General features: G+C 35.7%; 1 long non-coding RNA gene across 1 annotated transcript in view; it reads right to left on the bottom strand.

Moving 5' to 3' along the window:
* LOC148115091 (uncharacterized) overlaps positions 1-25815 on the bottom strand; it is a 222021-nt gene that overhangs the window by 102114 nt on the left and 94092 nt on the right. Inside the window, exon 2 of the long non-coding RNA XR_015732144.1 lies at positions 11168-11342. This is a non-coding gene — a long non-coding RNA (uncharacterized LOC148115091). The remainder of the gene's footprint in view (positions 1-11167; positions 11343-25815) is intronic.

Here is a 25815-nt window from a genome sequence, read left to right as displayed (position 1 = left end):
GTTTGATTGCTGTATCAAAATTTATTTGAAGAATAGTCAGATTTTTTTTTTTTTTTTTTTTACAAAGAAGGGCTTGGAAAAATCCTTCTGAAAATTTCTCATTATGGTACAGAGACAAGAGAGATGAAGTGCTATCAGCCACAGAATTCAAGAAGCCACTGGGAGGCTTTGCTATGGCCACCAAAATAATCACATATCAGTGGCAAACTGAATTGACAGTTCGATCACTAAATGCTGTAATATTTTTCAAAACAAATTTCTTATGACACTGGTAGTGTCTGTCTGTGTGTGTGTGTGTGTGTGTGTGTGTGTGTGTGTGTGTGTATCACTCTTAATAGCATAAATTGACAAAAATGTATACAGGAAATATTTTCCTTACAGTTTTCATCAGGAACAAACTCAGCTGCTCTGGTTGAAACAAGGGAATTTTCATCTGTCTTCCAAGGGGCTGATCTGGTAGCTATCACAATATATGAGTTGCCTCTGTTATAAAATTCTGACAATTATGAAAGAATTTATGAAAAAAAGTACATAGAAACAAGGTTTCAAATAGAGATCAAAAGAAAATATTTGTTCAGAATTATCAGAACTTATATTTGTACAAGATGGTTTGACATTTAATATTTGCATAGATTTTATTATTTATGCAAATATATGGCCGTGATGGCGAACCTATGGAACACATGCCATAGGTGGCACACAGAGCCCTCTCTGTGGGCATACACGCCATCACCAGCTGGTTTCTTCTGGGTTCCAGCATGCGATATGTGCCAGTCAGCTGGTCTTCGCATGAAGACCAGCTGGCCGGTGAGCATGCACACGCCGGAACCTGAAAGAGACCATCTGGCCGGTGCACATGCGCACAATGGAACCCAGAAGAGTAACTGGCTGCTGCAGGCATGCACACTGGCCAATTGCTCTCTTCTGGGCTCTGGCACTCCGGCGCGCACGCATGTGCGTGCACACACACACACTTGAGTTTCGGCACTCAGTGCCAAAAAGGTTAACCATCACTGATATATGGGGTAGACAACACAGGATATTGATCCTGATTTTTTATGTTTTTAGAAACCCCTATATCAGTTCTTCAGCTCTAAACCTTTCAAGTTTTTGATTTGGAATATTAAATTGTCTTAGAAAAATGGAAGACAAGAAGAAAGTTGCAAGTGAAGTTCAATAGGGGAAAGAAACAAAGAAAATGAAGTGACCTAAAAGAGTGCATGCTCAGCGGTGAGAGCTGAATATGAAAAGTTTGTCCTGATACTACTGATTATCCCGTGTGAATAACTGCTTCCTGCTAAGTAAGGAGTAATCTATTTCTGCTAAGTAAGAAGATACTGAAGTTACCAGATTCCAAGCAGCAACCCTAAAATATTTAATAAAACATTTGAAGTGTAGTGGCACTAATGAGAGCCTCAGAGTAGAACAAGAAGAATTATCAAAATTTAACTGATGATTATAGTGAAAAAATAAACATAAAGATTAATGGATAAATACCATACAATCATGAACTGTGATATTTGAGCAAAGTTTACGTTCCTGCCCAGTGGTGGGTTGCCCCCGGTTCACACCGGTTCTACAGAACTGGTAGTAAAACCGGCAGGAGGCTCTGCCCACCGACTCCAACATCATCAAAATGCTTCTGCGCATGCGCAGAAGAGTGTGCGTGCACGCGAGTGAAGCGAGCGTGCGTGTGTGGCCCCATTGTGAACCGGTAGTAAAGGTAAATAGAACCCACCCCTGTTCCTGCCTGAAAATATTCTGGTTTTCATATTCAGCAAGGATAAGCTTGTTGTGGTACCTGAAGAAAAAAGCAGAAAATTGAATGATTGGCAATATCTCTGTAGATGAGAGAATGAAGATCAAGACAGCAGTACTTTTTTTGGAGGAGGAAGAGGAGGAAGAGGAGGAGGAGGAGGAACCTTGCAATAAGACGGGGGTAGTAATCAATAAATTTTATAAATAAATAATGTAATGTAATGTAAACTAATGTAAACATAGGTGTTGGGAACTGAGTTACCTGGATGATAGACTGCTGATCTAGATGGTTTACACTTCATGAGCATGTTGTAGACTTGTGTTTGATGTAAGGAGTCTAATGAAGTGGGCTTTAACTGAATCCCATAGAGAGAGGTCATAAAAGCCCTGAATGAAGCAAGTCAGAAATAAGCTTTCCTGAGAAGAAGAAAATAAAAGTGTTGTTGTACTGGGCCCATTGGGTGACTATAAAAATTGCATTCCCTATGAGTTTTTAGAATCCCCTTAGAAATGCAAAAATGAACAAAGTGGATTTTCTGAAAATCTGTGTATCACTGGTGAGAATTGGTATCAGCTTTTGAATTGGCTCCCTATTGATATAGAGATGTAGACTAGACAATGTAATTGCATTTGATTCAGAGAACACCAAGGACTACATGCTTAACCCTGAGCTATATATATTCTCTTTTGTGGAAGCTCCATATCAAAACACTAAACATATTTTTAATTTCTTGTGATGGTTAGATGGCATCGCTATTCTGAATTAGACAATAAAAATACCTTGGTCTGTGCATGTGTGCATGTCTCTTCTCTTTGAATATTATGTTTAAGACAATGACTTAAGCCTGTATGTCTTTCTATAATTATACATGCATGACAGATTCTACACTTACATTCCTTGTGCTTATATATTATTTGAAGACAATGTAAAGTGAAAAATATGAGCTTTCAAAATTATCTATCCAGGAAAACATTTGTGCTGGTTTTTTTCCCTACAACTTGTAGTAAAGGATGATGTTATATTATATTACTCCCTCTACATGGGGCTGCCCTTGAAGTGCACCCGGAGGCTCCAGCTGGTCCAGAATGCGGCTGCGCAGGTGGTTACGGGAGCTCCCCGTTACTCCCGGGTAACACCTCTCCTACGCGAGCTGCACAGGCTACCAGTGGTCCTCCGGATCCGCTTCAAGGTGCTGGTACTTACCTTTAAAGCCCTACATGGCTTAGGTCCGGGGTATTTGCAGGACCATCTCCTACCTGCCTCCCACCGTCCTGTCCGCCCTCACAGGGCTGCCCTGCTCAGGGTACTGTCAGCCAGACAATGTCGGCTGGCGACGTCCAGGGGTAGAGAGTTCTCTGTAGGCGCCCCTATCCTTTGGAACGAGTTACCCACCGAGCTTCGGACTTCCTCTCCTCCCGTCGGGATTTAAAGACTTGGCTGTTCCAACAAATGGGTTGACCCTGATTCTTGGGTTTTATTATTTTGATTGTTGTTGTTTTAATCTGGGTTTTAATCACTGACTTTTTATTATTGTATGTTTTTAACTTGTGTTCGCTGCCCTGAGTCCTTAGGGAGAAGGGCGGCATATAAATTTTTGGTAAATAAAATAAATAAATAAATAAATTGTGGATAACAACTTTTTTCATACATGAATGTGCCTACATACACATACAAATGACACACATAAGCTGCTAATTAATAATGCAATGAAATGCACCAAAAGGGAAATCTAGAGAGCTGCCTGACATTCCTAACATTGATGTTAAGATACCAGTCTGTTAGTGCAGCTTCATGACCTGCAAAAATCAATGGCGCTGATTTAATACTTGTATACCGTATTTTTCTTTGCAGCCTTGCATGTATGAGTAAACTGACAGTTCAGTGCTTTAGCAATAATTTCAATCTACAACTTTAATATTAGGAAGAACAATAACAGTTGAGGTAGAAGGAAAAACACCAAGAAAGCGTTTAAATGCTACTGAGTTCTTAAATGATTTGACAACAGTTACTTATGGTTAGTTAGTATCTTGATTGCAACGTATTACAGATAGTCCTCAACTTACAACCACAACTGAGCCCAAAATTTTTGTGATTAAGTGAGATGTCTGTTAAGTGAGTTTTGCCCCATTTTACGATTTTTGCCCCATTTGCAGTTGATAAGTTAGTAACCAGGTTGTTAAGTGACTCTGGTTTACCCATCGACTTTGCTTGTCAGAAGGTCTCAAAAGTTATCACTTGACCTCGGGACATAGCAATAGTCACAAATATGAACCAGTTGCCAAGCTACTGAATTTTGATCACATCATCATGGGAAAGTGCAAAGGTTGTAACTGTGAAAAACAGTCATAGGCCTGACCTAAACTTTTCCTCTTTTAAATGGAATTTTAAATTTGGTTTTAATTTATTGGGGTTTTAAAATGTCTCAGCCAAATTTATTTAATTAGTTTTATCTCTATTTTAAATTTTGTATCTACATGTTTTATTTTATGGCTGTTCACCGCCCTGAGTCCTTCGGGAGTAGGGCGGTATACAAATTTAATAAAAATGAAAAAAAAATGAAAAAATAGGTCACATTTTTCAGTGCAGTTGTAACTTTGAACGGTCACTAAACAAACTTGTAAGTCCAGGATTACCTCTATTTTTTATTTAGTACAGTTACATCTTGTGTCCCATTTAAGAGCTCCAGTGGATGTCCTCTCCTTTTATCCCTATAGCTATAACTTTGTGAGGTAAATTGGAGTGAAATAAAGTATGACTCCTACAAAGTCTTATACTGAGATTATGATCAAATAGAGATTTGAACCTGGATCTTCCTGATACAAATTTAATATCGTATTACTGTCTATAAGTGCTTTCATGGAAATCCAGTGAGCCGCTGTATTTAATACAGGTGATGTTCATAATAACAGTGCCATACTGAAATGCCTGTAAATTTTATGTTCCTTTCATTTAAAGGAACAACATATACTTGGAAATCCTTTTAGAAACTGAGCTGATTGCTTATGTGAATGAAACTAAGCATGCTAGTATTGCAGTATGGCCAGCATTCTTCTTTTCAAACTGATCTGCAGTTCTGATTGTGGATTCTTTCAAAGAGAGAAGAGATTGAGTCCTACATGAATGAGACATGTGGCACAAATGATTAATAGCTGTTTGGCTATATTAAAAATGCACAAACTCCTTGTACTTGTGCCCAGTAACTTATGATAAAGATTCTGGTGAAATCCATTTGAAGCTTATTCTCCTTGCTGAAGTAGTAGCAGGCTAACACATGCAGAAGTATCACACATGCACATGCACCACAACAAGGGAAGAGAGAAGGAAAAGAAGGGGAAAATAGTATCTATTTTTCCACCTGGATACCTCTTCATCTGCCACAGGCAAGTTCATTGTATAAAAAGCAATAGAAATAATCTTTTAATACATAACACAAAACTGTACAGTACCTTATGTGTCCTGTATTTGGAGCCTTGGCAATATAAAAGCTTTCACAGTTCTGTGCTTACATTTCTACACTATGGATGAACACAGACCCCATATGTTCTTTCTGCTCTTGTGGTAAAGAAAGGAAAATGGTCTATTCAAGCCATAATTTTGTCTGCCTTAGGGCAAAAAGAAAAAAGAAAGAAAGAAAGAAAGAAAAGAACAGGTTTTAACGCTGTGCTACAAGGAAGTGCACTGAATATTCAAAGCACCATATGAATGTTCAAAAAGTGACCATTATCTGCACATTTAGCTTCAGATGTCCAGATCATTATAAATCTGGTTCAGTACTCATGGTTTTCACAAATTATTTGCTCTGACAATCTTTTTACAATTTCCTAATCAAAAATAAGAAAAACTATGCTTTATGCATTTTTTCTAACAAGAAAGCTTGTGTGCAACTTTCATTGATTAAGATTTTCAAAAAAATATGTGTAATACATGCTTTCTTGCACAAATCTTTTTCAAATACATAACCAAGTTTCAGTTTATAACAATTTTTTTAAAAAAATTAAATTTTTGGGACAATGAATGACAGATCCTAATAGATTCTGTTCATTACTACCATTTTGGCCCAAGCCCATTCGGTGGATTGCTTTATTTTGCCCCTGCGAGAAGCTGTGGTAGATTATTTTTATTTATTACACAGTATTCATCATCAACTGATGTTGCTGAAAATAAAACCAAAATTTCTGCAAATTTTGGAGCCTGGTGGTGCAGTGGACTAAACTACTGTTAAAGTAGTATTTAGTTGCCAGCTGCCTGCAATTACTGCGAGTTCAATTCTCACCAGGCTCAAAGTTGACTCAGCCTTCCATCCTTCCGAGGTAGGTAAAATGAGGACCCGGTTTGTGGGGGCAATAAGCTGACTTTGTATAAAAAGGAACACCGCTTGGGGGGGGGCGGGGGGGCAAAAGCCCTACTAAGCAGGTATATACAAAAGTATGAAGGCTATTGCTTAAAAGCATTGTAAGCCGCCCTGAGTCTCCGGAGAAGGGTGGCATATAAATCAAACTAATAAATAAATAATAAATCTTTTATGAAATATAGCTTTTAAAAGTTCAGTAAAGGTAATAACACAGTCTGGACAACAATATCAGATCAAAAGCTGAAAAAATGTTTTTCTGTATAGGAAAAGTTTGGAAAATGGGAGGGGGGCAGACAGAGAAAGGTAAGCAAGGCAATTGTTCAAGGCATACCTCTTAAAGTATGTGCATACAGGTAGTCCTCAACTAACAAGAATTGTTCAAAGTTACAATGGCACTGAAAAAAATGAGTTTTCACACTTATGACTATCACCGCATATCCATGGTCAAGAGATCAAAATTTGGACATTGGGCAATTGACTCATATTTATTATAGTGGCAGTGTCCCAGGGTCATGTGATAACCTTTTATTACCTTTTATGACAAGCAAAATTATAGGGAAGACTGATTCACTTAGCACTTGTGTTACTAATTTAACAACTGCAGCGATTCATTTAACAGCTGTAGCAAAAAAAGGTGGAAAATGGGTTAAGCTCACTTAACAACTGTCTTGCTTAGCAACATAAATTTTGGGCTCAATTGTGGTCATAAGTCGAGGATTTACCAGTATTTGATTTGGAAATATGTTAGCCTGGCCCAGTAAGTATCCAATATGCTTTTCACTGAGATATAAATTACAACTCCTCCAAATCTAACTGGCAATCTGTCACTGGTGATTTTTTTGAACACCAATAAACCAGTTTGATCCACAGACAGCATTAGAAATTTGAAAATGCCCCTCAGTAGTGGGAGAGTGGGGAGAGATTTTTTTAGAAAAAGAAAGCTTACCCCCAAAAAGAAAAGGCAATTGTAACTTACAAATGCCTACAACTATTGTAGAAATGAATCTTAAAAATAAAGCTATTTTCTATTTTAACTATTATCTATAACATCCTTATCTATACTGTTTTCTTTGAAGTTCACTACATTTTTATAGTTTAGTTCTATTAATTCCATTTTTTATTGTTGATCTATATTTCTGTTATCTTAATCAATGTACAGTATCCCTCTAAAGAGTTATACATAGTTTTTATCCTTTTATGTTTTTTTAGTTTCTGCTTTCTATTTCAGTCAAAGTCTTTACTTTTTCTTCATATTTTCTGCATGCTTCTTCCTGACTAGGTTTTTTGAGTCTTCTCTTCAAATATTTGCTCCAACTGAGGGAAACATTTAGAAGAACTTTACCTCAAATAAATTCTGAGATAAGAAACAAACTCCTTTTTTTCCTCAGTTATCTCAGGGGTTGTCTCTTTTCCAATTGCTTCTTCTCATCAGGGCTGTTAATCATTTTATTTTCTTCTTTATTTTGACTCCTGGACATTGGCTCTCTTTATTTGCCCTATTTGTCATGAGACCTGTGGCTCCCATGTAGCCATCTTACCTTGCTTCCTTCTTGCCTCTTGCCCAATAGCAATAGCACTTACATGCCACCTGTACAAAGTCAGCATATTGCCCCCAACAATCTGGGTCCTCATTTTACCAACCTCGGAAGGATGGAAGGCTGAGTCAACCTTGAACCTAGTGAGATTTGATCTGCCAAATTGCAGGCAGCTGGCAATCAGCAAAAGCAGGCTACAGTACTGCACTCTAATCACTGCACCACCGTGGCTCATGCTCAATGCTACTTTTTCATTAACAGCTAGGTTATCTTGAGGAAGCTAACATTGAGATGGAAGATTGCTGCAACATTACAAGAACTCTTTCTGCTGGCCTAACCATTTCTTTCACAGCATTTTTTGGTAGCAAGAAGATGCAGAGTTTCCTTTCCTTTCCTTTCCTTTTTCTTTCTTTTTTTTTGCCCTTGAGGGAACTCCATGTTTGTGTGTATAGACTTTACTTACTTGAACCTTCAAGTTTGTGGAGTGACCAAAACACTCCTTCCAAATTCTTTATTCCTGGAATAAAGACACTGCATTATGCTTTCCACTGCTTCTTTTAGGTCCCCTCCATGTCAATGAGCATGTATGTACATATGCAGATGGTCTTTCTCCAAGGGCTGTTGCCAAATTATAGTGACAGGACAATTTTCCATTTTGTGGACAAAGGTGTCCAGTCCAGTACTGCAAATACTTAGCATTGTTGGATAGGTCCCAGTTGTGGCAAATGACAACAAATGAAAAGTTAAATCTGGAATAACTCCATGAAAGAGCCAAATCAAGTAAATGGTGTCTACATTTTTCTCTTATGTAACAAAAATGTAGGCTATAGCTTTATACTGAAATGACCTTAACCTGTCACAACACTGTCTTATCTCTTTCTTTTTGAAAATGAATATTGCCTTAATTATTTGCATCTGTGAACTCCGATGAACATACTTAAGGATATATCCATATATTCATAAATCATCTGCAGGCAATAAGTGGTCCAACATAGATAATTAGAGAATTTACGGAAGGCTTGCTCCCTCTGTTTATCTGCTTATGACATTTGCGGTGCAGCCCTAACAGCAGGATAATTACTAGATTTATTCATCAAACAAAATCACGCCTTTGGGGAATGCTCAGTGACTTCAGTTTTAGGACTAATAAAGACGTTTTTCACCCAAACTCAAGTACTAATTTGCTCAGTCACTAGCTGCAATAATCTTTTATAGAGCTACTCAAAGAAGAGGTTTGGCACCAGAGGGCAGATAATTAAAGGTGCAGTATCCACATACAAAAAGTTCTGAACAATTCCCTGACCATATTAAAATTTAATTGTTGAATGTTAATTGAAAAAATAAAAAACCAGAAGTCATTGCTGTTCTCTCTGTTCTAGTAATTATTCTCCCAGATCAAAATTGTATCTTTAAGAACAGAGACACAGTTGAAACTTCACAAAGTCTTCCAAATTGGCCAATGAATTATTTGAATTATTGTCCAAATAGAACAAAACAACAAACTAGGGTCACAGAGGAAGTCTACTGCACATTGTAATTTGCTTCAAGCAATATAAAAATTAGCTTGTTTAGAGTTAAGGAAGTTTCATAATCCCACAGAAGGCTTTTCTGCACAAAATTCATTGGGGGAAAAAAAGGGTGGGAGCTAAGGAAACTCACTAGTGTATCTTGTGAAAATGGTTGTTGTTTCCACTAGGGTTGCATTAAAAAATTATGCTACTGAATTTAATTCCAAATTTAAAATAATTAATATAATCATTTAAGTGGGACTTCCTGCCAAATGTAGATAAGAGTAATAGTTTTGGAGCTTCACATATTTTCAGTAAGCTGCATAATATATAATTCAAGACCTCAGTATGGTATGGTTCTTTGGCAAAATTAATTTAAATTGACAAATTAAATTAAATCCTGGCCCCAATAGATACCTATAAACCTTTGTGAGGATGGTATGAGTGTGAGAATATTCATCAATAATATTAATGTTTTAGGAGCTGTGATTGACTATAGAAGAAAGACAGGAGGGCATAGGAAATTTTCCATAGATTAATTTACTTAATTTAGTTTAAGATACAAACCTGTACTTTAGTAAATGCCCTAAAAGCTAACAGAGCATTCATAACTGAAAAAGTAGCTTATTTGCATGACTAGGCCAATCTGTTATTCCTCTGATCCTACTTTATTATAAGGACCCAACTTCATTTCTTTTTCCTTTAGATATTTTTCCCCCCAATTCTCTAGCAGAAATTATGGTGCTTAAATACAAGAAAATCAATGCACAACGTTAATAAAGCTCCACAGTTTTCTCTAGAGATGCTACAGGGCAAGCAACTAACAAGTGAAAATTGGAAGCAGAAGTGAAGCAGGATGCCTGCTTGGCTTTTCATCTGCATGCAACGGCCCTTTAGACCCTGCCTCTCTTCTCTCTCCTTCTCTCCTTCCCCTCCCTCCCCCTCCAAGGAAGCATCTTTCACCATGTCAGAATTCTGCAGGCTCCTAAGATTCATTCTGTGCTGCAGTGAAATGATGAACTGCACAAAATGCAGACTTTTAAACTCATATTTAATTGTTTAATGTCATGGCTCTTGGTAGAGCATTGTTGCTTGAAAAATAAATTGGGTAATTCAATTAAATGGCTACAGAAGATACATCATATCAGATGGAGTAAGGCACTAACCCCAGCTTGAACTTGGCGTCCCACATCGCTTCACTTATTTGACAAATGGATTCTTGAAAATAATTGAAACACATGGCTGCCAGCATAGGTCAATAATACTTTTTTGCCATTCTGCCTCTTAACAGCTTCCATTTTTTCTTGCACTGTGCCATTCAGGGCAAAGATTGCATTTGCCTGGTAAATCATGCAAGCATTATTACTAAAATAGGACTAAATGCAATGAAAATGGACTACATAAAAGTAATGGCACTTAAGTAAAAGGAAGACCATCTTCTAGGGCAAATCCCAAATGTCAGAGTTAAATACTATATGACATTACTTCCATTACAGGGTCAGATTACAGGGCCTGTAATAAAAGAAATTTAGTTACCTAAGTACACATATTTTGGCAGACTTAGCCTAACTAACATTTACCAGATAGTAAATATAAATATAATATATTAACATTTGTTTTAGTACAGGAGGAAGAGAGAAAAATCCAGGTTCGGCATTTATTTTTTAAAAAAATTGGATTGAGAGAAGAATACAGATAGTCCTTGGGTTATGTTACAAATAGTACATGGGTTAGGATGGCATTTGGGATGGGGCTTGCCTATTTTAAGCCATGCAATCATAAAGTGTCATGTCACATGACTGCATCAATTAGAGATGCCAGCCCCAGCAGTCCAAGTTGCTGTTATAAACCCGGATGTCTGGGTCTTTAAGCGGGAAGAAGTGGGAGTCCCAGGTACAGGATATGGGAGTGCTGTGGACGGTAGGTGAGCTCCTGAGAGGGCTGATGCAAGCCATATGTATGTCAGGGGAGACTGGGGAGTGCTGGTGCAGGCCAGGGGATTGGTTCTACTTACCTTTACTACCGGTTTGCAATGGGCCGCATGCTCTTCTGCGCATGCGCAGAAGCATTTTCATGACATCAGGGTCAGTGGGCGGGGCCTCCTGCCAGTTTTACTACTGGTTCTATAGATCCGGTGTGAACCAGGGGCAACCCACCACTGGTGCAGGCTGCCTGCAGGTGGAGGTATGCTGTAGGTGAAAGAAAAATAGGAGAGATTTACCAGACTGATTTGCAATAATTCATGTTGGCTTCCACATTGACTTTGCTTGTCAGAAACTGGCAGGATAAATATGATCATATGACCATAGGTTCCCTGTCATGTTGTAATCATGAGCTAGATGCCCAAGTGCTTGGATTGTGATCATGTGACTGCATGAGTGCTAGGATCGTACATCCATTTTTTTTACTGCTGTCATAACTATAAATGGTCACCAAACAAATAGATGCAAGTTGAGAACTACTTGTAAGCCTAGGTGTTGAATTTTATAGTGTTAGGGAACTGTTTGAGATCTTAGCTAAAGTACCCATTCACATAACATTGAAAGTTACTGTCATATATTTGGGGAATCTAATCTGTGTCAGTGAGAGTTTGGCAAAAAAATGGGTATGTAAAACAGAGAGAAAAGCCTTACTCAGGTCTAAAAGTTAAACATATTAAAATTGGGAATCAAAGATATATTGGAGATAGGACTCTTTGGTGTGTCTTCACTGTCCTTTTTAAGTAATCACAATGAATTAGTGAAAAAGACTACAAAAATTAGATTTTGACTTACAGAATAACAGCTTTGGTTTCTGCTCATGAAGCATCAGCATGTTAAAGTAAATTAAATTTCTCTCAAATCAAAGAAAGGATTTAATTGAGTAAAACTAGTGAAATTGGCAAGATTCTTAAGAGGCAAGAAATTTAAAAAAACAAAAGGTAATGATGAGGCAATAGTTTAGTGAAAGCTAAACTATTTTAGGATTAAGGTTTAGGTTTATTTTTAATTTATTTATTTATTTATTTATTTATTTATTTTATTATGTTATATTTATTTTATTTATTTTAGGTTTAGGTTTATTTAAGGTTTAGTGAAAGCTAGGATGGTTTACCAACAAAAATATGAACAGGTATTTTAATGTGAAGTAAACTGCATATAGTTAATATTTCTGTTTACTTTTATCTCATGTTTTTTATTTCTTTCACTTATTATTTGTTACTTTCTTGTTACTTAAACTGTAACAGTAAACTTTGAAAAAAGTATGATCTTGTTCTTCTTACCTTTGAATTGCATGATATCAATAACTAGGGATTTTTCCTATTCTGGTCTTCTAACATTTGTGTGGTTTTCACTGCATTTTGATCGTATACATAATTAGTTTTTTACTAGAAGAACATTTCTGCTGAAGAGGTTCAATACTGTATATGAAGTTGCTATTTTTTTATGGAAGAAAAAGAAAGAAAGATGCAGGGGCAGCTAAAAGGCCTTCAGTGGGGAATTTATTCAAATGAAAAACTGTCATTGATGTACCTTAATATAACAATGCAAAGATTCTAAACATCAAAGGGTTTTAGGACCTAAGTGTGGGATCAGGCAGCATCCTCGGAATAGAAACATACAAAATGATGTTCAAAGTATCATGGCAAGAAACAGTGGCATTGCTATACAGCAACAATTTTCATTACATTTCATACAAGTCATAATGGAGGAATCATCTGTACTTTCATTTATTTTTTTACTTGCTAATTTATTTTGTGAACATAATAGTTACTTTAATAATTGGAAATACATGGTAGTAGATTACTACCAAATTCTCAATATGCTTTCATCTTTTATCTTATGTTTGTCATTTCACCATTGAAATGTAATGTGATTTTTACAAGGATCTGATTCACAAATATTCTTTTCAGTTTAATAGTAAATATGAGAAAGCTACCAGAAATTATGAAAAAAAATAGGTTCAGTGTGGTAAAATACTATGGTGAAAAAGAAGCAGAATCTTACTGAAATAACATTACCTGAAGCAACCTAATAGCCTTCCCATAACATGTACTGCTGTTAAAGATAGATGAAATGGAAACTAGGTAGGCAAGCCAAAGTGATAAAATAGTGATTGTAAAGCTGTTCCTGCAGAGCAAAAGCTAAGGTTTTTATCAGAACATACATTTGATTTTGATTTTGAGAAAGTTGAAAAGAATGACTCATACTATTCTTATTTCATTCATTTGATAAAATTGGAATTGATAATACTGAAATGAGAGCCACTTTGGAATGGTGGTTCAAGGCACTGGGATACAAAATGGAAAAGGCAAGATCTAATCCTGCATTAGATAGGAAGCCAACTGTGGGCAGCAATTCTCTTTCTCAACTCTAGGAAGAAGGCAGTGAAAACCACTTCCAAAAATGTTGCCAAGAAAACTGCAGAGACTCGCAGTAGTTGCCAGAAGTCGAGGTTAACTTTGAAGGCACATACATACACACATGGGGATGTGGTAGCTCAGTGGCTAAGACACTGAACTTGTCAATGAGAAAGGTCAACAATTCGGTGGTGCATAACGGAGTGAGCTCCCGCTATTGGTCCCAGCTTCTGCCAACCTAGCAGTTTGAAAGCACATAAAAATGCAAGTAGAAAAATAGGAACCACTTTGGTGGGAAGATAACAGTGCTCCGTGTGCCTTTGGCGTTTAGTCATGCCGGCCACATGACTACGGAATCATCATCAGATAACACTGGCTCTTCGGCTTAGAAATGGAGACGAGCACCGCCCCCTAGAGTTAGGAACGACTAGCACGTATGTGCAAGGGGAACTTTTACCTTTATCTTTACCTTTACCTTTACCTTTACCGTTACCTTTACCGGTACCTTATATACACACCAAATACAGCCCAGATAATTACAATCTGACAAATTGGTATTCCTTTCAGTTTTCAGCTTTCTCTTCAAGAGTTCAAATTAAATAAACAATTTTACATTATAACTGGATTGATGGTAACAATGTTCACAAAGGGTGAAGATTCATAAGAAAGATAAGAAATCTGTGTGTAGTTCATGTAATTCAATAATCTTTATAGATACATTTCATGTGGTAGTGATGTATGTTTTTGCAGGAAGATTATATGCCTGATAGCAAAAGACTTCACTGCTTTGAACTCTATATCAGCATGTTATTTAGAAAAGGTCACGGCTTAGATCTTCTTCTTCTTCTCCTCCTTCCCTTATTCCCAGATATTGACTATGAAACAAGGCCTGTAAAGTTTGCTGTTGAATTTGTACAGCATGAAATCTATGGGTATTTGCAGACTTTAATAATAGCATTAGCATTTATTTACTTTCAGTCAATTCAGCCATCAGGAAACTTTAGATGCTGTACTTGCAGTAATCTCCCAGCAGGCATGTTGTATTGAACTTAAAAGTAAGTAAATAGAATTACATATATTAGGCAATCTTGCATATGAATAAACACATATTGTGAAACTTCAAACAGATGCACAAATGGGGTAAATAAAGTAAATTTAGAAAAATAAGAGAGTGAAAATTAATTTAACACATTTCTTATTCTTAATTTCCAGTTTAAATGGTTTACTATTTCTGCTTTGATTGGATCATATGACATAACATAGTAAGTGTTTATCTCTTTACAAATTCTTGAATGAGGAAGAGACGGAACTATTGCTAGAGCTGGGAATAATCAGGAAAGGCAGAGCTCCCAATATGGTGTAACTGTGATGGGAGAGTTAACAAAGATATAGTCTGTCTGAGGCAGTAGTGTCTGCTCAAAATAAGTCAAAACAACATTGCATGTAAGTGAAAAAGGAGCAAGGTTACAATGGCACTTCTGCAACTACCATCTTGACTCTTTTGCAAATATTGCTGCAGTCCATGTTTCCTTCTCCAAGGATTTAGATGCTTGATGTCTGGATGCTTGAAGGTATAGGAAACTAGATGTAAACAACTGAGATCTGGTAAAGTTAACATACTTCAGTATCTTAGCAATCAATTTCAACTGGATCAAGAGGAGTAGCCCTTGGTGCAGGATTTAAATATTCACCTGGCTCCTTATCAATATTAACTGAAACAGTTATCTAATGATCATATAAAAATGACAATATAAAATAAATAAATATATTTATAGATTATAGAAATCAAGGAGAGACAGGGAGGAAACCCAGATTTGTGCAAAACATTCTATCCATTTACCTAAAAGTAACCTAAATTTCTTAAATCTGTTAAGTTTGATGAAATATATCTATAAACTCTCAATAACATGAAAAGTTGCTTTGTTGTATATATACAACTCAAATGGTTAAGAAGAATTTAGCAAATTTAACTGACTTTGATATTCTCTTCTATAGACATTTATACTTCATAATTCAGAGTTAGATTAATCTGAAGGTTCACAGATGAAAAATGCTGGAACTAGAAAGAATTGGTTACTTTCCTGTAACTGCAATTCTACAGTTGGAGGGAAATGATACTTTTTATATTGCACAGAAAATAAGCTTCCATTTCAAGTTGCTTCCCATAATGCTTTCCAATGTTCTCTACTAGTTCTGCTGGTGCTTAGATGGTGGCCAGGTGCATCTTAGAAGCTAATGATAATTGGGAAAATACTGTGTTTCCTATAAAGTGAGATAAGGTCTTCTCATCCCTTGTTATAAAGTCAGAGCTCTCTGGACTTTTCATTGCCCAGGCATTTCTATATTTTATCTGATTAAGACCTGAAGACCAGTGCTATTCCCATGCTTCCATTTGTCACCTGTGCAATGGTTATAGAATATATTTAACAGTATTTACAGGATAAAAATCCCTGCAACAATCATAAGAACAATGTCAGAAGGAAAAAAAAAAAGAGAAATTATGATATAAAGCGAAAAATTCTCCTAAAGGATTTTTTGTACTACTTGAAAAGTAATACAGACTTGAAAAGTCTTTTTCCTTATTACTTTGTAAAAACATGAACAAATTCATTCAATTTCTAAAAAAATAGAAAATATTAGCAATCTATTAGCACAAACATCTAAAAGAAATACCTCAAAGAAAATAGGGGAAATTTCAACATTAAATTTCACATGTTTGATTTTTTTTTGCTCCTAGCTCCAGAAAAAGTCTGGTACGGTAAACAAAAAACAACTTTTCTCATCACATTCTGGTGTTCATAGAATATATTTCATTGGGTTATAAACTGAACCATTTTCTGGGCTTATACCAGTGGTGGATTGCTCCCGGTTCGGTCTGGTTCTATAGAACATGTAGTAAACCGGAGGGAGGCTCCACCCACCCACTACGACATCATTATGGGTGATCTGCACATGCGCAGAAGCTTCTGCACATGCGCAGAAGCATACGTGGTCCCGTTGCGAACTGGTAGTAAAGGTAAGTACAACCCACAATTGGTTTATACAATATGCTGAACCATAGCTAACCAAACAGACTACGTTCATATGATACTCTCTATATTCATATGATACCAAACATATTATATTCATATGATGCTCTGACCTATATGAATGTTCATATGATTATATTCGTATGATACTCTGCACCACAAAAAATTAAGATTATTACCTATGCTTACTATGTTAGACATAAGCAATCTCTAGGCCTTAGTTACCCATGTTGTATAAATAAAGCATTTCTGTATTAATCAGTTTATGTGGGGATTAACCAGCAATGTGAGAATGCCTATATCACAATTAACTACTGATTTGATAATGGTCACTATTTAAGATTTAATTCTCACTATCTCTAATTTTTCTTTTACTATTCCTTCTTTGTGTCCCTTTCCTCTTCTACATCTATATCACTCCTTTCACAGATCATGGATCTGGTGAAATAGGTTCTGATCCACAAAAACTAATTTGAAAAGAGTTAGATCAGTATTTAAACTGCTGCTCTTGTTGCTAAAGACTGGCATGTCTACATCTCTTCAAATCTCATTTGTGATAATGGTGAGAAAGGAACAGAACAGGGTGCTAATAATCAAAAGGTAGATTAATATGGATCTGGGAAAATCTTGCTTCTTAACAGATATGACAGAGTGTTATATTAGCCCTGATTTTCATTAAATGTTTGCTCTGTTTAAAAAATATGGTTACATACTTTGTATGTTTTTTAAAAAGATCTATCCAAAGGGAATAAATCCAATCTTGGAAGTTGTACATGATTATTTTGACTTCTAATTCACTTTTAGTGTAGATTTTTAAAAAGAGTTTGATAATTGCATATGGCTTTAATTTTAAGTAATGTGAAGCAACCATATTGGTTTTTAATAAACTGATAAAAGGTATCTCATTTAACTCAGCACTTTCTTAAATGATTCTTCACTTCACTTCATAATAATCATTTTTCCATTCTGCTTTTGCTTAGAAGAATCATGAAGACATGCCTCTCAACCACTTTTATTGGCAGAGAAAATGAGACCCTCACTTCATCATGCTTGCCATCTTTTGATCACTAAAATCTACATATATTTAAAATTGTCTATTAATGATGCAACTAAAATATTATGATGCAGAAATATAAGTAAAGCATAAAAGAAATAACTCAATGGGGCTTGAATTAATTATTCTGATGCCTACAGTGCCCTAAGAAAATGTGGTGTATACAGTAGATATTGTTAGTAGCTTTCTTGGATATTTTTATACTAAGAGCAGGACTACAGTTCACTAAAAAAATACATTAGCAATAGCACTTAAACTTATATACCACTACAGAGTGCTTTATAGCCGTTTCTAAGTGGTTTACAGAGTGAGTATATTGCCTCCAATAATCTGGCTCCTCATTTTACTGACCTCGGAAGGATGGAAGGCTGAGTCAATCTTGAACTGGTCAGGATCGAACTCCTGGAAGTGGGAATGCAAAGTTAGCCTGCAATACTGCATTCTAACCACTGCACCACCATGGCTCATTACATATTGTTTTGGAGATTATTTGATAATACAACGGTGTATTTATACTAATTTTTTTTTTTAAATTTGATTTATATGCCGCCCTTCTCCAGAGACTCAGGATGGCTTACAATGTGTTAAGCAATAGCCTTCATACTTTTGTATATTTATACAAAGTCAGCTTATTGCCCCCACAAACTGGGTCCTCATTTAACCTACCTTAGAAAGGATGGAAGGCTGAGTCAACCTTGAGCCTGGTAAGATTCGAACCTGCAGTAATTGAAGGTAGCTGTGTTAATAACAGGGTGCTTTAAACCACTGTACTACAAAAAAATCCCCTTTAAATGAATATTTAAAGGGGATTTTTTTTTAATGGGTAAGGATAAAAATAATAGGTACATGGATTATTCCTAAAATCCCCAATATTCTTGTGTATATAGGATGTCTTGCCAAGACATACATTCTGTGACAAAATATTTCATTTTGTGGAAGCATTTCATGATCTGGTTTTATTGATTAAGAAACAATAATTAAATAAACCTTCAGGACTTCTAAAGTAATTTGAATTTTTCCTAATTAATGGTATGTTGCTTGATTACCTTAACTTAATCCTGTAATTCTTTTGTGAGTAAAGAACAAAAAAAACCTCCAGAAATCTACTACAAATTATCAACTAGAGGGAGTCTAGTTGCTGTAGAAACTTAGTTCCACATAATCAAATTGAAGGATGAATTCCAGTTTGTGAGCTGTCATTGCAGTTCTCAGAATGTCTTCTGCTGTTCTAACTATGCCTTGAGAAAGAAATGTAGCAAACATTTACTTACTAATATAGATTATCAGATACAGAAATTCCTTATTCCTTTGAAGAAAAAGGTTTGAAAATGCCTGGGTAGCAACTCAATATAAATATAGAAAAAATAATCCAAACTAGCATTGTCATATTAATGATTTCAAGGGGCTTTAAGAGCAAATGCATGATCAATTCATTGATCCATGTAAGCATGCTCAAATTACTTAAGAACCATCTTCCTTTGTGATATCAAAAATGGTAATTTTATTGAAGAAATGCACAATAGAAGATGATTGATTGTCTCCTCTTGTCATGGAAATGAATTATTACCAAAAGCATATATGAAACAATGCAATATGACCCTTGGTGATTTGCTCATGTTTGTGCCATGACGGTGGCATACAACATAGTCTGCTAACTTAGTAAATAAAAAAGCATTTGGCTACAACAGAATTATTCTATCTCAAGGAAAAGCAACTTTTGGGAAATTAGATACCTGGCCAGTTAAGTCACAATTTAAAATGTATACTTTAATATATGCCAAGAGTCAAGCAACTTCAAGTTGCTATTATCATTTTATTAAGTTAGTAACAAAATTACATAGTAAAAAATAATTTAAAAAAAGTTTTATGGGAACAAGAACAAGTAGCTGAAATATGAATTTTGGAAGAAAAAAAAGAGCATTCTCAATCAAAGCAATCTCACCAGGCTCAAGGTCGACTCAGCCTTCCATCCTTTCAAAGGTAGGTGAAATGAGGACCCAGATTATGGGGGCAATAAGCTGACTTTGTATAAAAATATACAAAAGTATGAAGGCTATTGCTTAACGCATTGTAAGCCGCCCTGAGTCTCCGGAGAAGGGCGGCATATAAATTAAAGAAAAAAAAATCTGGATAGTGTTATATCTAATTAGAGTTATGGAAATGTTCCTTAATAATACTGGAAGCTCAAGCAACACATTTTCCAATCAAGAAATTGCATTCATTGTATTATAAAAAAGACATAATACAATGAATGCAATTTCTTGATTGGAAAATGTGAAAATATGAAAAAGACATGTATTTTTGCAAGTCCTAGTGAATATCTCCTCTCATTAGTCTAAGTAAAATATCTCTGAGTTGATCTAAAAGAGTTAGAAACAATATTAAGTTAGTTTTTCTTCCTGAAGATATGCAATGGCTAACTTTTGAATTGATTGGTAACTTTCCTTAGATTATTCTATTAGTTATGGTCCATGGAAACGAAATATTTGGTGTTTGTCCGATTACGTTAAAATTTGCCATACACTTCCATTAAAGAGTGGAATTTTTCTATCAGAAATCAGTCTTGTACCATTTACACTGGGAGGAAAATGGATATGAAATATCACATTAGAATTGCCTCTGAATCTGGGAAAGGTACTACTATATATCCTTCATTCTTTAAAGAAGAAAACAATTGCATCTGTATTCATATTTGATGATAAAGTTCAGGAGCAGCCCATGACAAAACATATATCTGTTAAAAATTTACATGTACCATTATAGAAATTGTGAAGGATAGAATAACAACTGTAGCCAAATATATAGTTTGACGATAATGCGGCAATTCTATAAATCAGTATGCAATGCAAAGGAAGGAAGGAAGGAAGGAAGAAGGAAGGAAGGAAGGAAGGAAGTTTTTATTTTAAGTAGCTCTTGTAGGCTATATGCCTAAATTAGCTCTGTACTCAAAGCTGATAACAATTAAACAGAAACATAAGGTACAAAATATTTCCATAAGCACTTCAGATTTAGATTAGCTCTATTAAATTTTAATTAAACAGAAAATATTTGTGCTTGTGAAAAACTAACAATATGTAACAGTGCTAATTTTCCTATTCCACCCCCCATTCTGAAGTGCCTCAACTGTATATGCTCAGCAAGAGAACACTCCATTCTAGATACAGCTATCACCTGGTGTTTGCTAAATCACTGTGAAATTCTTGCAACAGCTGTTTGTTCCTGGGGAAACATTCACTTTGTATTGCTGCAATAAACTGATCATTGCCAATTAAATGCCCATTAATTGTGTAAGCAAGGATTACTGCCAGATGTTTACATTAGAAAGAAAAATATCCTTTGCTATTTATTTCCCACTTCTACCCAACCCTTTTCATGTAGATAATTCTGTGAAAGGATTTCATCTATTTAATAGGCCACAAATTTGAACAAACAAATTAATAAATGCATGCAATCTCTCTGGATTTTATTTACTGAAGTGATAATGAATATTCATAGTACAGATAATTACAAATGAAAAGTTTGGCAACAAGTAAATAGTTTGATATAAAGCAAATTCACTACTAATCTCTGTAGGGATACTGGTATGTTCAGATTCCCTGATATTTCTATGGATATATACGCTTTTACTATTACAAAACAGCTAGGTATTTTTGAAAGTTTTGTTGTAGTATATGCAACCAGGGGTGAAATCCAGCAAGTTCTGACAGGTTCTGGAGAACCAGTAGCAGAAATTTTGAGTAGTTCGGAGAACCGGCAAATACCACTTCTGGCTGGCCCCAGAGAGGGGTGGGAATGGAGATTTTGCAATATCCTTCTCCCAGGAGTGGGAAGGGAATGGGGATTTTGCAGTATCCTTCCCCTGGAGTGGGGTAGGAATGGAGATTTTGCAGTATCCTTCCCCTGCCACCCACACCAAACCACCCCCACCAAGCCACACCAGCCCCACCAAGCTACGCCCACAGAACCGGTAGTTAAAAAATTTGGATCACCACTGATATGCACCCTGGAATTATGCAGATAAAATATGTTATATTTCTTTTAAAAGTTATATGCAGAAGTGTACAGTGAAACTACTGTTTTTTATTATTTTGTGCAAAGGAAACCAAGAATGGCAAATTAAGGGCCCTTTCTAAGTCTGACAGATTTGCTAAAAATATTATAGACTTTAAGAACTTATTCAACTTACGTTATGTATGTCAGAATATGAACAGTAATTTTCCATTAATGAATTGTATTGTATGAAAACTCTTTATCTGTATATTGCGCCTACAAGTATGTTGAATGTGTAGTATCATAACTAAGTCTTTGAAGTTAATGGACTTTGAGGGCCAGTTAGCACAGTGGTTAAGGTATCAGCAGAATATGAGTTCTAGTCTCATTTTAGGCACAAAGTCAGTCAGCTGGGTGAACTCTCAGAAAGTTGCTTAGCCCTAGGAAGGAGGCAATGGCAAACCCCTCCTAAAATCTTGTCTAAACTATAGGGATTTGACCAGGCAGTTTGCCAGAAGTCAACACTGACTTGAACACATCCAGAATATTATTATTATGGTTTGTCGTACAGATTGGTTTGGAGAAGGAGGAGGACGACGACGACGAGGAGGAGTAGGAGGAGGAAGAGGAAGATTGGTTGAATAATCAACCAGATATTTAGTTTGGATGTGGAATTTTTATCCACCTTTCAAGTCCTTCCAAGGGACCTGAGATAGGTAAATGTTTGATGGTGTTAAAGGTATTGTTTCAGGATGTAAGCTGTTCCAGTGAAGCTGCTTTGTACAATTGCAGTGGTGGGATTCAGCCGGTTCTGTCTGGTTTGTGTGAACCGGTAGTGGTGACTGCGGGAGGCTCCGCCCACCCGCCTAGATGTGATGTGCGAGCACTGCATATGTGTGGAAGGCCGTGTGCATGCGCTCACATTTGCGAACCGGTAGGGAAGGTAAGTGAATACTACCTCTGATTGATGGTGATTTTGTCAATGCCGATAGTGTTCAAGTGGTGCTCCGTTTGTTTTTGGGTTGCACCGAAGTTACTTATTACTATTGGTACTACCTTTGCTTTCTTTTGCTATGGTCATTCTACTTCTGTTTGCAAATCTTTTTATTTTGTAATTTTCTTCAGTTCTTTCTCTTCTCTTCTGCTGTCTTCAGGTAGTCCACATCCACTATCCAGTCTTTTTTTGTCTTTCTTACACTCAGTTTAAATTTTAAAGTCCTGGAGCACTTTTGCTTCTTTATTTTTTATAACTTTCTCTATTTTGTGGTCCTACTAGTTCTTGCTTGCAGGTATTTCTTGCAGATATTCCAATGTACCATTGTTCTACTTTCTGATGCTACTGTTTTTAGTCAGTCTGTGTGAACTTCTTGCACAGATAACTACATAGCATGATATTAGGCTATCTACAGAACTGTCTTTGTCCCATCGTATCAGCCCATCCCATCCAGTTAGGCAGGGAAGGTACATTGCAGACCCTGTAAATTAAAGAACTCTGACTGACAAGATCTAGGAAGAGAGGTTTCTCTGCCATTGCCCTGCCCTGTGGAATATTCTCCTCCCAGAGGTGAGGCAGGCCCCCACTCTCCTGGCTTGCATAAAGGGCTTAAAACACGGCTGTGTGGCTTGTATTGGGAGCCCAGAGGAACATGGAGCCATGGGGTTACTTAGTTCCCCTTCATTTTTTAATTAATTTTAATTAATTCTTTAAGTAACTTTAATTTAACTCTTTGCCTCCTACATTTTTAAGTTTTATATCTACTGCTTTATATTTTAACATTTTTTGTACATCACCCAAAGTTCCTCTTTGAGGGAGATGGGAATTTCAGAAATGTGATGATAATAATAAATATTGAAATATAATGAATGGATGGATGGATGGATGGATGAATAAATGAATAAATAAATAAATAAATAAATAAATAAATAAATAAATAAATAAATAAATGCTGTTTCTTCCACTTCTTACCAGTAGCAGCTTTGCTCTATGTTGTTGCCTTCTCAGCTCTGGCTTTGCATGCATTTGTTCTTAAGCCTTGGTCTTGTGCAGCCAAAAGTAGCCTATCTGTGTCTTTCTTCAATTTTCCAGTAGTGATGAAAGTGAGTCTCCTTGAAAGATTTCTCTCTTGATATTAATTTTTCCCAGTCAATTACCATTTGAGCAGCAACTTCCATTGTGTCTTCCATTGTGCCATTGATCTTTGCACATAGTTTCTGATATTTCTACTGACTCCTGTTATTTCTAGGCACTTGATTTTCCGATTATGTTGCAGCAAGTCATTAGTTGGTTTGTTTCTTGCAGTGAACTAATACTTATTTTTGATATTATAGTATTGATAGCTTTTAATACTTGTGGTAGCTATTTCTTTGGAACAAGACTCAATCCAGGCAATCTTACTCCATTGTTTTTGTGGTGTTCTGGATGCTCAATTGTTCTTTCTTTCAGTTCTTCTTTCTTAGTTAGAAGACTTTGTTCTTTCTGAATTGACATTAATCTGCTAGGCTTTGTCATGTTATTTCTTATTCTGGATGTGGTTCTTTCCAGAACTGGTGCATTCTTTTCAGATATTCTCTTTTTATTTGACTTGATTTGTTATAACGACTCATTAATTCTTTGTTTTCAATCTTTGTGTTTTGCTATTGGTAAATCCAGGGATGGTATTCACTTACCTTTGCTACCGGTTTGCAAGTGTTTTATGTTATGAGTCATTTGTCTTGCCAATCATTTTCTGACAGAATGTGCATCATCAGCTGTTTTCAATATGTCATTAAACTGCCACATATTGGACTACTATACATGAAACACTACTAAGTTTTCTATTCTATCCAGGAAGGATTTCCTTCTTTATGATAGACTTCTAGTGACAGAAAGGATAGTACATGGACATCCAATCTGGAGATCTAATGGTCTTCAACTAGATCTCAGCTAATTTGTATTGTCGCAAATCTAAACTACTGTATATACGGTTTTTTCCTGTCTTTTAATATAATATTTAGTATAATATTAAATTGCCTATATACTGTTTAGGAGTAAAATAATAACAGCAATAACAGCTAAATGTGTTTGCAGTCTTATCCTATAACTATGAGGTAAGTATTAACAGAAATTAAAATTCTCAGGAAATTGTTAAAGATCTCCAATTTCTTATTGGCAGATAATACAGGTAATTAACTTTTTGTGACTTTAACTCTCTATATTTTTCAGAAGGCCTAGCACATGAAAAGCACGATGTCAGAAACATAAATCCAGCATCTGCTTTAAGATTAATTACATGTAACTAGAAATGTCAATACTAATGCTTTGACAGTCCTTTTCTTTTTAAACTTTATTGGCCGAAAATCATTTAAACATTGTATTTCATTACCATTAACTTTCTCTTTTTATATAGGAGATCTCAGAGGAGTCAACTAAAAACAGTTATAGTAAAAGTAGAAGGATTGCATGCATATCAATACAACTGACAGCAAAATTGATGACAAAAGAATTAATCTTACCTGTTGCTGAATCTATGACTTTTCACTTATATGTCATTTACTTTCACTTCTGAATTATTAATCAGAAGTTCTTTTAAAAGAAGAACTATTCTATTAAAAGTATTGCAAATGTCGATACGTTTTCACTTATAAACAAAAATGTCCCCAATGCTCTCCATATTCAGTTGATATGAAAAAGGTCTATCCATTTTAATAATCACCCAGTGATAGTTTGATTGCACAATAGGGGTAGAGAATAACCTCAAAAGACCCTTTCAACCCCTTTCAGCATATAATAAATTAAATAGATTAATAACACAGCATATTCAGTTTCAAATGATGTTTGTATATGTCTTGCACAATCCACTTTTTCTTGAGTAGAGAAGGAAGAATGATAAGCATAGCTTCTGAATCAGTTAACAAAGGAAGGTTGGTCAACTCACAATTTAATTTGCACCTCAAATAAAAGAGAATATATGGCAGTGATACTATTGAACTCTTCTCTATACATTTGATTCTGACCTTGAGAAGTCTGAAGTTTATCATCCATTCAGATAGGAAATCAATTTTTTTCCTTTAGTTTCTTGAAAATTCTATTCTAGAAGTTGAAGCACCATAGTTCCATGAATGGAAATGAAATGTATTATGCTTGCTAAATGTTTTCTTCTGTAAAAATGACAAGATTCTTGAATTCCATCAGCTTTTTCCACTTGACAATTGTAATAATAAATATTTAAGAATATAGCATTACACATTTATTCAACAATAGGTTTCTGGGT

The sequence above is a fragment of the Pantherophis guttatus genome, chromosome 2 (assembly GCF_059756535.1).
Source record: "Pantherophis guttatus breed Tessera chromosome 2, ASM5975653v1, whole genome shotgun sequence".
Lineage (NCBI taxonomy): Eukaryota > Metazoa > Chordata > Lepidosauria > Squamata > Colubridae > Pantherophis > Pantherophis guttatus.
The sequence above is the reverse complement of the archived record's forward strand: the minus strand, read 5'-3'. Positions and strand labels throughout refer to the sequence as shown.